Raw genomic sequence first — 11,212 nt, 5'->3', positions numbered from 1 at the left:
TAATTTGAACGATGTAACGACATCACCTTAACGTATTAGATATATATAGGGTAGACTCGGTGTCGCTGTCATTTTCCGCACGGGTAACCTACTGTCTGAGAGAACCATGCGAGGGAGCCTTCTGACGGATATTCGCGTATTGGCAACATATGTCTCGTTGTGGTAAACTTTGGTGGGAATCTCAATTCAAACATAAACTATATTATACACTATGTTTGCATCCCATCCTGGCCGAACATTTGAAACTCAAATGAACGATTTAATGTCATGACCTTAACGTAATCGATACATATAGGGTAGACTCGGTGTTTTTTGCACATTCCTCATGGGTAATCTGCTGTTTTAGAGAACCGTGCGAAGGAGCCTACAGACGAGTATTGACGAATTGTCGACATAGTGTCTCGTTGTTTCGAGAGAAAAGGAGCAAATGTTTCAATTTTCGTTTTTTGGCTCCAGTATTTTCCCTTAATGCAAGGTGTTTGTTCTCGGTTACGGTGCATTCGCGATCATGTGCTCACCTCACTAAGATGTGCATATTCTGGAGAAAATCGAGCGGAAAAATTTACCTTTCTGCAGAAATCGGGTGTGGTACATCAGTCTTTTTCTTTATATGTTCAGAGCAGGGTGCTTATTGGGCGACCATTTGAAACTAATTTGAACGATGTAACGACATCACCTTAACGTATTAGATATATATAGGGTAGACTCGGTGTCGCTGTCATTTTCCGCACGGGTAACCTGCTGTCTGAGAGAACCATGCGAGGGAGCCTTCTGACGGATATTGGCGTATTGGCAACATTTATCTCGTTGTGGGAAACTTTGGTGGGAATCTCAATTCAAACATTAACTATATTATACACTATGTTTGCATCCCATCCTCAAAATAAAGAGCTTATCAATTCCATGTCGCAATATAAATGTTCTTAACACACAATGGAGTATGCTTAGACTGAATAAAATCTTCCCTCATCCAATGTTTAATGGAGTTAAATTTGTTGAATCATTAATGCCTCATTAAATCTTATGCAGCGCAAAGATATAAATACTTCAAATACAAAGTTCAAAATACTCTGAATACAACACCATGAAAAAAGGATGAATTGCAATCGGTGAGGTATACACATGTAAGCTGCAAAGCTGAAGTACTGTGCTTTATTAAATGAATTTTTTTGGGAGGGATATTCCTGCGTGGGCCCAAAGCCTCTGGTTGGCTACTAAGTGTTCTTTATATGTTCAGAGCAGGGTGCTTATTGGGCGACCATTTGAAACTCATTTGAACGATGTAACGACATCACCTTAACGTATTAGATATATATAGGGTAGACTCGGTGTCGGTGTCATTTTCCGCACGGGTAACCTGCTGTCTGAGAGAACCATGCCAGGGAGCCTTCTGACGGATATTGGCGTATTGGCAACATTTGTCTCGTCGTAGGAAAATTTGGTGGGAATCTGAATTCAAACATTAACTATACTATATACTATGTTTGCATCCCATCCTCAAAATAAAGAGCTTATCAATTCCATGTCGCATTATAAATGTTCTTAACACAATTCACAATGGAGTATGCTTAGACTGAGTAAAAACTTCCCTCATCCAATGTTCAGTGGAGTAAAATTTGTTGAATCATTAATGCCTCATTAAATCTTATGCAGCGCAAAGCATTAAAGACTTCAAATACAAAGTTCAAAATACACTGAATACAACACCATGAAAAGTGGATGAATTGCAATCGGTGAGGTATGCACATGTAAGCTGCAAAGCTGAAGTACTGTGCTTTATTAAAAGAATTTTATTGCTAGGGATATTCCTGTGCAGGCCCTAAGCCTCTGGTTGGCTTACTAAGTGTTCTTTATATGTTCAGAGCAGGGTGCATATTGGGCGACCATTTGAAACTCATTTGAACGATGTAACGACATCACCTTAACGTATTAGATATATATAGGGTAGACTCGGTGTCGCTGCCATTTTCCGCACGGGTAACCTGCTGTCTGAGAGAACCATGCGAGGGAGCCTTCTGACGGATATTGGCGTATTGGCAACATTTGTCTCGTGGGAAACTTTGGTGGGAATCTCAATTCAAACATAAACTATATTATACACTATGTTTGCATCCCATCCTCAAAATAAAGAGCTTATCAATTCCATGTCGCAATATAAATGTTCTTAACACAATTAACAATGGAGTATGCTTAGACTGAGTAAAAACTTCCCTCATCCAACGTTTAATGGAGTAAAATTTGTTGAATCATTAATGCCTCATTAAATCTTATGCAGCGCAAAGATTTAAAGACTTCAAATACAAAATTCAAAATACACTGAATACAACACCATGAAAAGTGGATGAATTGCAATCGGTGAGGTATGCACATGTAAGCTGCAAAGCTGAAGTACTGTGCTTTATTAAAAGAATTTTATTGCTAGGGATATTCCTGTGCAGGCCCTAAGCCTCTGGTTGGCTTACTAAGTGTTCTTTATATGTTCAGAGCAGGGTGCATATTGGGCGACCATTTGAAACTCATTTGAACGATGTAACGACATCACCTTAACTTATTAGATATATATAGGGTAGACTCAGTGTCGTTGTCATTTCCTCACGGGTAACCTGCTGTCTGAGAGAACCATGCGAGGGAGCCTTCTGACGGACCATTTGAAACTAATTTGAACGATGTAACGACATCACCTTAACGTATTAGATATATATAGGGTAGACTCGTTGTCGCTGTCTATTTCCGCACGGGTATCCTGCTGTCTGAGAGAACCATGCGAGGGAGCCTTCTGACGGACCATTTGAAACTAATTTGAACGATGTAACGACATCACCTTAACGTATTAGATATATATAGGGTAGACTCGGTGTCGCTGTCATTTTCCGCACGGGTAACCTGCTGTCTGAGAGAACCATGCGAGGGAGCCTTCTGATGGACCATTTGAAACTAATTTGAACGATGTAACGACATCACCTTAACGTATTAGATATATATAGGGTAGACTCGGTGTCGCTGTCATTTTCCGCACGGGTAACCTACTGTCTGAGAGAACCATGCGAGGGAGCCTTCTGACGGATATTCGCGTATTGGCAACATATGTCTCGTTGTGGTAAACTTTGGTGGGAATCTCAATTCAAACATAAACTATATTATACATTATGTTTGCATCCCATCCTGGCCGAACATTTGAAACTCAAATGAACGATTTAATGTCATGACCTTAACGTAATCGATACATATAGGGTAGACTCGGTGTTTTTTGCACATTCCTCATGGGTAATCTGCTGTTTTAGAGAACCGTGCGAAGGAGCCTACAGACGAGTATTGACGAATTGTCGACATAGTGTCTCGTTGTTTCGAGAGAAAAGGAGCAAATGTTTCAATTTTCGTTTTTTGGCTCCAGTATTTTCCCTTAATGCAAGGTGTTTGTTCTCGGTTACGGTGCATTCGCGATCATGTGCTCACCTCACTAAGATGTGCATATTCCGGAGAAAATCGAGCGGAAAATTTACCTTTCTGCAGAAATCGGGTGTGGTACATCAGTCTTTTTCTTTATATGTTCAGAGCAGGGTGCTTATTGGGCGACCTAATTGAAACTAATTTGAACGATGTAACGACATCACCTTAACGTATTAGATATATATAGGGTAGACTCGGTGTCACTGTCATTTTCCGCACGGGTAACCTGCTGTCTGAGAGAACCATGCGAGGGAGCCTTCTGACGGACCATTTGAAACTAATTTGAACGATGTAACGACATCACCTTAACGTATTAGATATATATAGGGTAGACTCGGTGTCGCTGCCATTTTCCGCACGGGTAACCTGCTGTCTGAGAGAACCATGCGAGGGAGCCTTCTGACGGATCATTTGAAACTAATTTGAACGATGTAACGACATCACCTTAACGTATTAGATATATATAGGGTAGACTCGGTGTCGCTGTCATTTTCCGCACGGGTAACCTGCTGTCTGAGAGAACCATGCGAGGGAGCCTTCTGACGGATATTGGCGTATTGGCAACATTTATCTCGTTGTGGGAAACTTTGGTGGGAATCTCAATTCAAACATTAACTATATTATACACTATGTTTGCATCCCATCCTCAAAATAAAGAGCTTATCAATTCCATGTCGCAATATAAATGTTCTTAACACAATTCACAATGGAGTATGCTTAGACTGAATAAAATCTTCCCTCATCCAATGTTTAATGGAGTTAAATTTGTTGAATCATTAATGCCTCATTAAATCTTATGCAGCGCAAAGATATAAATACTTCAAATACAAAGTTCAAAATACTCTGAATACAACACCATGAAAAAAGGATGAATTGCAATCGGTGAGGTATACACATGTAAGCTGCAAAGCTGAAGTACTGTGCTTTATTAAATGAATTTTTTTGGGAGGGATATTCCTGCGTGGGCCCAAAGCCTCTGGTTGGCTACTAAGTGTTCTTTATATGTTCAGAGCAGGGTGCTTATTGGGCGACCATTTGAAACTCATTTGAACGATGTAACGACATCACCTTAACGTATTAGATATATATAGGGTAGACTCGGTGTCGGTGTCATTTTCCGCACGGGTAACCTGCTGTCTGAGAGAACCATGCCAGGGAGCCTTCTGACGGATATTGGCGTATTGGCAACATTTGTCTCGTCGTAGGAAAATTTGGTGGGAATCTGAATTCAAACATTAACTATACTATATACTATGTTTGCATCCCATCCTCAAAATAAAGAGCTTATCAATTCCATGTCGCATTATAAATGTTCTTAACACAATTCACAATGGAGTATGCTTAGACTGAGTAAAAACTTCCCTCATCCAATGTTCAGTGGAGTAAAATTTGTTGAATCATTAATGCCTCATTAAATCTTATGCAGCGCAAAGCATTAAAGACTTCAAATACAAAGTTCAAAATACACTGAATACAACACCATGAAAAGTGGATGAATTGCAATCGGTGAGGTATGCACATGTAAGCTGCAAAGCTGAAGTACTGTGCTTTATTAAAAGAATTTTATTGCTAGGGATATTCCTGTGCAGGCCCTAAGCCTCTGGTTGGCTTACTAAGTGTTCTTTATATGTTCAGAGCAGGGTGCATATTGGGCGACCATTTGAAACTCATTTGAACGATGTAACGACATCACCTTAACTTATTAGATATATATAGGGTAGACTCAGTGTCGTTGTCATTTCCTCACGGGTAACCTGCTGTCTGAGAGAACCATGCGAGGGAGCCTTCTGACGGACCATTTGAAACTAATTTGAACGATGTAACGACATCACCTTAACGTATTAGATATATATAGGGTAGACTCGTTGTCGCTGTCTATTTCCGCACGGGTATCCTGCTGTCTGAGAGAACCATGCGAGGGAGCCTTCTGACTTACCATTTGAAACTAATTTGAACGATGTAACGACATCACCTTAACGTATTAGATATATATAGGGTAGACTCGGTGTCGCTGTCATTTTCCGCACGGGTAACCTGCTGTCTGAGAGAACCATGCGAGGGAGCCTTCTGATGGACCATTTGAAACTAATTTGAACGATGTAACGACATCACCTTAACGTATTAGATATATATAGGGTAGACTCGGTGTCGCTGTCATTTTCCGCACGGGTAACCTACTGTCTGAGAGAACCATGCGAGGGAGCCTTCTGACGGATATTCGCGTATTGGCAACATATGTCTCGTTGTGGTAAACTTTGTTGGGAATCTCAATTCAAACATAAACTATATTATACACTATGTTTGCATCCCATCCTGGCCGAACATTTGAAACTCAAATGAACGATTTAATGTCATGACCTTAACGTAATCGATACATATAGGGTAGACTCGGTGTTTTTTGCACATTCCTCATGGGTAATCTGCTGTTTTTGAGAACCGTGCGAAGGAGCCTACAGACGAGTATTGACGAATTGTCGACATAGTGTCTCGTTGTTTCGAGAGAAAAGGAGCAAATGTTTCAATTTTCGTTTTTTGGCTCCAGTATTTTCCCTTAATGCAAGGTGTTTGTTCTCGGTTACGGTGCATTCGCGATCATGTGCTCACCTCACTAAGATGTGCATATTCTGGAGAAAATCGAGCGGAAAAATTTACCTTTCTGCAGAAATCGGGTGTGGTACATCAGTCTTTTTCTTTATATGTTCAGAGCAGGGTGCTTATTGGGCGACCATTTGAAACTAATTTGAACGATGTAACGACATCACCTTAACGTATTAGATATATATAGGGTAGACTCGGTGTCACTGTCATTTTCCGCACGGGTAACCTGCTGTCTGAGAGAACCATGCGAGGGAGCCTTCTGACGGACCATTTGAAACTAATTTGAACGATGTAACGACATCACCTTAACGTATTAGATATATATAGGGTAGACTCGGTGTCGCTGCCATTTTCCGCACGGGTAACCTGCTGTCTGAGAGAACCATGCGAGGGAGCCTTCTGACGGATATTGGCGTATTGGCAACATTTGTCTCGTGGGAAACTTTGGTGGGAATCTCAATTCAAACATAAACTATATTATACACTATGTTTGCATCCCATCCTCAAAATAAAGAGCTTATCAATTCCATGTCGCAATATAAATGTTCTTAACACAATTAACAATGGAGTATGCTTAGACTGAGTAAAAACTTCCCTCATCCAACGTTTAATGGAGTAAAATTTGTTGAATCATTAATGCCTCATTAAATCTTATGCAGCGCAAAGATTTAAAGACTTCAAATACAAAATTCAAAATACACTGAATACAACACCATGAAAAGTGGATGAATTGCAATCGGTGAGGTATGCACATGTAAGCTACAAAGCTGAAGTACTGTGCTCTATTAAAAGAATTTTTTTTTGGAGGGATATTCCTGCGCGGGCCCTAAGCCTCTGGTTGGCTTACTAAGTGTTCTTTATATGTTCAGAGCAGGGTGCATATTGGGCGACCATTTGAAACTCATTTGAACGATGTAACGACATCACCTTAACTTATTCGATTTATATAGGGTAGACTCGGTGTTGGTGTCATTTTCCGCACGGGTAACCTGCTGTCTGAGAGAACCATGCGAGGGAGCCTTCTGACGGATACTAGCGTATTGGCAACATTTGTTTAGTTGTGGTAAACTTTGGTGGGAATCTCAATTCAAACATAAACTATATTATACACTATGTTTGCATCCCATCCTGGCCGAACATTTGAAACTCAAATGAACGATGTAATGACATCACCTTAACGTATTCGATACATATAGGGTAGACTCGGTGTTTTTTGCACATTCCTCATGGGTAATCTGCTGCTTTAGAGAACCATGGGAAGAGCCTACAGACGAGTATTGACGAATTTTCGACATAGTGTCTCGTTGTTTCGAGAGAAAAGGAGGAAATGTTTCAATTTTCGTTTTTTGGCTCCAATATTTTCCCTTAATGCTAGGTGTTTGTTCTCGGTTACGGTGCATTCGCGATCATGTGCTCACCTCACTTAGATGTGCTTATTCTGGAGAAAATCGAGCCGAAAAATTTACCTTTCTCCAGAAATCGGGTTTGGTGCATCAGACGTTTTCTTTATATGTTCAGAGCAGGGTGCTTATTGGGCGACCATTTGAAACTCATTTGAACGATGTAACGACATCACCTTAACGTATTCGATATATATAGGGAAGACTCGGTGTTGGTGTCATTTTCCGCAAGGGTAACCTGCTGTCTGAGAGAACCATGCCCGGAGCATTCTGACGGATATTGGCGTATTGGCAACATTTGTCTCGTTGTGGGAAACTTTGGTGGGAATCTCAATTCAAACATTAACTATATTATACACTATGTTTGCATCCCATCCTCAAAATAAAGAGCTTATCAATTCCATGTCGCAATGTAAATGTTCTTAACACAATTCACAATGGAGTCTGCTTAGACTGAGTAAAAACTTCCCTCATCCAATGTTTAATGGAGTAAAATTTGTTGAATCATTAATGCCTTATTAAATCTTATGCAGCGCAAAGATTTAAAGACTTCAAATACAAAGTTCAAAATACACTGAATACAACATCATGAAAAATGGATGAATTGCAATAGGTGAGGTATGCACATGTAAGCTGCAAAGCTGAAGTACTGTGCTTTATTAAAAGAATTTTTTTGTGAGGGATATTCCTGTGCAGGCCCTAAGCCTCTGGTTGGCTTACTAAGTGTTCTTTATATGTTCAGAGCAGGGTGCATATTGGGCGACCATTTGAAACTCATTTGAACGATGTAACGACATCACCTTAACTTATTCGATTTATATAGGGTAGACTCGGTGTTGGTGTCATTTTCCGCACGGGTAACCTGCTATCTGAGAGAACCATGCGAGGGAGCCTTCTGACGGATACTAGCGTATTGGCAACATTTGTCTAGTTGTGGTAAACTTTGGTGGGAATCTCAATTCAAACATAAACTATATTATACACTATGTTTGCATCCCATCCTGGCTGAACATTTGAAACTCAAATGAACGATGTAATGACATCACCTTAACGTATTCGATACATATAGGGTAGACTCGGTGTTTTTTGCACATTCCTCATGGGTAATCTGCTGTTTTAGAGAACCATGCGAAAGAGCCTACAGACGAGTATTGACGAATTGTCGACATAGTGTCTCGTTGACAGAGAAAAGGAGCAAATGTTTCCCATTATTTGTTTTTAGGCTCCAGTCTTTTCCCTCAATGCAAGGTGCTAGTTCTCGCTTCCGGTGCGGTCGCGATCATGTCCTAACCTCACTTAGATGGAGGAAATCGAGCCGAAAAATTTACCTTTGTCCAGAAATCGGATGTGGTACATCACACTTTTCGTTGTATGTTCAGAGCAGGGTGCTTACTGGCCGAACATTTGAAACTCAAATGAACGATTTAATGACATGACCTTAACGTAATCGATACATATAGGGTAGACTCGGTGTTTTTTGCACATTCCTCATGGGTAATCTGCTGTTTTAGAGAACCATGGGAAGGAGCCTACAGACGAGTATTGACGAATTGTCGACATAGTTACTCGTTGTTTCGAGAGAAAAGGAGCAAATGTTTCAATTTTCGTTTTTTGGCTCCAGTATTTTCCCTTAATGCAAGGTGTTTGTTCTCGGTTACCGTGCATTCGCGATCATGTGCTCACCTCACTTAGATGTGCTTATTCTGGAGAAAATCGAGCCGAAAAATTTACCTTTCTCCAGAAATCGGGTTTGGTGCATCAGACGTTTTCTTTATATGTTCAGAGCAGGGTGCTTATTGGGCGACCATTTGAAACTCATTTGAACGATGTAACGACATCACCTTAACGTATTCGATATATATAGGGTAGACTCGGTGTTGGTGTCATTTTCCGCACGGGTAACCTGCTGTCTGAGAGAACCATGCCCGGAGCATTCTGACGGATATTGGCGTATTAGCAACATTTGTCTCGTTGTGGGAAACTTTGGTGGGAATCTCAATTCAAACATTAACTATATTATACACTATGTTTGCATCCCATCCTCAAAATAAAGAGCTTATCAATTCCATGTCGCAATATAAATGTTCTTAACACAATTCACAATGGAGTCTGCTTAGACTGAGTAAAAACTTCCCTCATCCAATGTTTAATGGAGTAAAATTTGTTGAATCATTAATGCCTTATTAAATCTTATGCAGCGCAAAGATTTAAAGACTTCAAATACAAAGTTCAAAATACACTGAATACAACACCATTAAAAGTGGAAGAATTGCAATCGGTGAGGTATGCACATGTAAGCTGCAAAGCTGAAGTACTGTGCTTTATTAAAAGAATTTTATTGCTAGGGATATTCCTGTGCAGGCCCTAAGCCTCTGGTTGGCTTACTAAGTGTTCTTTATATGTTCAGAGCAGGGTGCATATTGGGCGACCATTTGAAACTCATTTGAACGATGTAACGACATCACCTTAACGTATTAGATATATATAGGGTAGACTCGGTGTCGTTGTCATTTCCTCACGGGTAACCTGCTGTCTGAGAGAACCATGCGAGGGAGCCTTCTGACGGACCATTTGAAACTAATTTGAACGATGTAACGACATCACCTTAACGTATTAGATATATATAGGGTAGACTCGTTGTCGCTGTCTATTTCCGCACGGGTATCCTGCTGTCTGAGAGAACCATGCGAGGGAGCCTTCTGACTTACCATTTGAAACTAATTTGAACGATGTAACGATATCACCTTAACGTATTAGATATATATAGGGTAGACTCGGTGTCGCTGTCATTTTCCGCACGGGTAACCTGCTGTCTGAGAGAACCATGCGAGGGAGCCTTCTGACGGATCATTTGAAACTAATTTGAACGATGTAACGACATCACCTTAACGTATTAGATATATATAGGGTAGACTCGGTGTCGCTGTCATTTTCCGCACGGGTAACCTGCTGTCTGAGAGAACCATGCGAGGGAGCCTTCTGACGGATATTGGCGTATTGGCAACATTTATCTCGTTGTGGGAAACTTTGGTGGGAATCTCAATTCAAACATTAACTATATTATACACTATGTTTGCATCCCATCCTCAAAATAAAGAGCTTATCAATTCCATGTCGCAATATAAATGTTCTTAACACAATTCACAATGGAGTATGCTTAGACTGAATAAAATCTTCCCTCATCCAATGTTTAATGGAGTTAAATTTGTTGAATCATTAATGCCTCATTAAATCTTATGCAGCGCAAAGATATAAATACTTCAAATACAAAGTTCAAAATACTCTGAATACAACACCATGAAAAAAGGATGAATTGCAATCGGTGAGGTATACACATGTAAGCTGCAAAGCTGAAGTACTGTGCTTTATTAAATGAATTTTTTTGGGAGGGATATTCCTGCGTGGGCCCAAAGCCTCTGGTTGGCTACTAAGTGTTCTTTATATGTTCAGAGCAGGGTGCTTATTGGGCGACCATTTGAAACTCATTTGAACGATGTAACGACATCACCTTAACGTATTAGATATATATAGGGTAGACTCGGTGTCGGTGTCATTTTCCGCACGGGTAACCTGCTGTCTGAGAGAACCATGCCAGGGAGCCTTCTGACGGATATTGGCGTATTGGCAACATTTGTCTCGTCGTAGGAAAATTTGGTGGGAATCTGAATTCAAACATTAACTATACTATATACTATGTTTGCATCCCATCCTCAAAATAAAGAGCTTATCAATTCCATGTCGCATTATAAATGTTCTTAACACAATTC

This window comes from Procambarus clarkii, unplaced genomic scaffold (genome assembly GCF_040958095.1).
Source record: "Procambarus clarkii isolate CNS0578487 unplaced genomic scaffold, FALCON_Pclarkii_2.0 HiC_scaffold_149, whole genome shotgun sequence".
Taxonomy (NCBI): Eukaryota; Metazoa; Arthropoda; class Malacostraca; order Decapoda; family Cambaridae; genus Procambarus; species Procambarus clarkii.
Note: the sequence above shows the minus strand (reverse complement) of the source record.